This window comes from Trichechus manatus, unplaced genomic scaffold (assembly GCF_000243295.1).
Source record: "Trichechus manatus latirostris isolate Lorelei unplaced genomic scaffold, TriManLat1.0 scaffold00075, whole genome shotgun sequence".
Taxonomy (NCBI): domain Eukaryota; kingdom Metazoa; phylum Chordata; class Mammalia; order Sirenia; family Trichechidae; genus Trichechus; species Trichechus manatus.
Window position 1 is genome coordinate 10,158,508 of NW_004444011.1, and position 2,804 is coordinate 10,161,311.

General features: G+C 41.2%; 1 protein-coding gene across 1 annotated transcript in view; it reads right to left on the bottom strand.

The window, feature by feature from the left end:
• The window catches only part of MALRD1 (MAM and LDL receptor class A domain containing 1), a 964,362-nt gene that overhangs the window by 787,650 nt on the left and 173,908 nt on the right, over positions 1–2,804 (bottom strand). The gene's annotated exons all lie outside the window — the stretch shown is intronic.

Genomic DNA, 2,804 nt, shown 5'->3' on the forward strand with positions numbered 1-2,804 from the left:
AAACAACTAACCTTTTGGTTAATAGAACTGCCCCCTAAGGTGTCCGAGGAGCAGCTGGGGGGTTCGAACCACTGACCTTTTGGTTAGTAGGCTGAGCACTTTACCACTTTGCCACCAGGACTCCCTGGGAACTTTAAAAACCACTAATGTCTGGGTTCTACCCCAGAGACTGTAATTAATTGACCCTAACACCAGGATTTTTAAAAGCTCTCAGGTGTTACTCATTGTCATAAGGCCTATTTGCTGCCTTCATCCATCTGTTGCTGTGGAGTTGATTCCGACTCATAGCAACTCTGTAGGACAGAGTAGAACTGCCCCATAGGGTTATCCAAGGAGCACCTGGTGGATTCGAACTGACTTTTGATTAGCAGCCGTAGCTCTTAACCACTGCACCACCAGGGTTTCCTTTGCTGCCTTGGCATCCATTAATTCCTACTAGTTGACCTTTCACCCAGTTTCTGACATGGCAGTTCCTATTTTGTCACACAATCTCTCAACAGCTGTAGTCTCTAAGTGGACCTCCTGGTGACGTCCATAGCATTTCCCATGATAAGAACACGTTATTATTTTGTAACCCTATCTCTCAACAGTTGTGATTACTCCTTGCCCTTCCCAACCATGTTCCACATAGTTACCTGTGTTAAGAATGTCCCCTTTTCTTGTCCTAATGCCCTAGAAAACTTTAAGGGCATAACCAATAAGATTTCACTGTGTGTTAGCCCAGAGATTCCACACTGCTTGCCATACGATCTTGCCTCTTCTAGAATTCCAGCTTGCTGTTACCTTGTCCCTGGATGCAACCCCTGTGTGGCCTTGAGTTGAGGCATGCTATAGTTTCCTCTCTGAGACTTGTGAGTAATAACTTCTATATGTTTTCTGGCCTTCCTGTGTGAGTCTCACTTTCTTGTGTCATACTTGACAGTACATCCAAGATACCCACAGACCCCTTTGGGTCAAAATTAATATGCATCCAAGAATTAATACCACTGCCCTGGATGGGCTGCCCTCCCACATACTTAATTCTCTGATCTCACCTCCTACTTTCCCACTAATCACTCTCTTCCAGTCACACTGGTCCTCTTACTATTCCTCAACACACCAGGTACTCGCTTGTCTCAATCCCTTAGTTCCTTCTTTCCGCTTGGAATACTTTTCCCTGAGATATCATCAGGGCTTGTTTCTTTACTGTAGTGGGTTGAATTGTGTCCCCCAGAAAGATATGTTCAAGTCCTAACTTCTGGTACCTATGAATGTGACATTATTTGGAAATAAAGTTTTTGCAGATGTAATCAAGATGAGGTCATACTGGATTAACCAACCGAACCATTGTCGTCAAGTCAATTCTGACTCATAGCGACTCTAAGGACAGAGTAGAACTGTAGAACTACCCCATAGGGTTTCCAAGGAGTGGCTGGTGGATTCAAACTGCCGACCTTTTGGTTAGCAGCCAAACGCTGAACAACTGCACCACCAGGGCCCCAGAATCAAGTATGGTGCTTGATAAATATTTATTGAATGAATAAACCCACCCTGAAGATGGTGTTATACAAAATCTGCTTCCTATTATTATCCTGTCCCTCTGCATCCTCCCAAAGTACCCATTTTTTTTTTTATCCCAGTTACAAAATTCACACCCAAGGTGAAAACTTTTCTAGCCAATTTACCTCACTCATACTTTTATCAACAATCTAATTCTGTAGTTCCAAACACTGATTCTAACCAAAAGCTCTTTGCTTTATGGACCTTCCAGCTGAAATCAAGAAATGACTTTATTCCCAATCTTTTCGTTAAACCTTATCCCTACTCTCCTCTCTGTTTACGTCAGGGTCCTATCCATGCCTATCCTAGCCCTCCTTATTGCCAATGGAGAAAAACAATTCTTTTGTTAGTTACATTTTTATTTATATTTCCTATCTTCTCACCTAAATTGTAAACTACCCCATTCCACGGCAGCGCCAATAAAGCAAACATATTTGCATCCTCCACACACTTTTAGCAGAGTTTAGGTTTTTCTTTTTTCTTTTTTAATTAACTAAATTTTGATTGGCAATTGATTCATCATGATGTTTTTATGCACATGTTAGATTGTTTTTCTCTAAGAGCAAGGCTTTACTCCTTTCTGTATCAACTACACAAACTTAGCCAAATGATGAGAATACTCAATCACTCCTGAAATATAAGTCACTGGAACTTAAGAAACACTAGCCCATTTTAAAGCTTTTTTTTTTAATGCTCATGGGTGGGGACAGGTTTACATTATTTGAGAACCTTCCAAAATGAATCACCCTGAAAGACTTAGCAGGCAGAATGAAATGAATCGTGAACTGTGTCAAGCGCACCCCAGGAGATCTACTTTCCACTCCTACCTCTTCCCTAAACTGTTTCACCCTTTTTGTGCCTCACTTTTCTCAGTTCTAAATTAGCTAAAGCACATAAATACACTTCAAACAGCATCAGGTACAAAGTAAATACTTTGTATGTGTGTAACAGTTTTTATATTATTATTATTGTATGATCTATTAGGTCTCTTCCAATTTGTATCCCCCAAAGACGTAAAGGTTTATATGAACATTGGTACGAAGTATAAATTTCACTACCTACAGTGGTGAAGTTTTGCAAGGCAGGAAGTCATGATTGCTAAGAAAACTGAGTGCTGAATAGGAAAGAATCATTATGCCTACTCTATACCTCTCATCAGGGGCCCTGGTGTTGCAGTGGTTAAGTGTTTGACTGCTAACCAAAAAGTCAGTAGTTCGAATCCACCAGCTGCCCCTTGGAAACCCTATGGGGCAGTTCTACCCTGT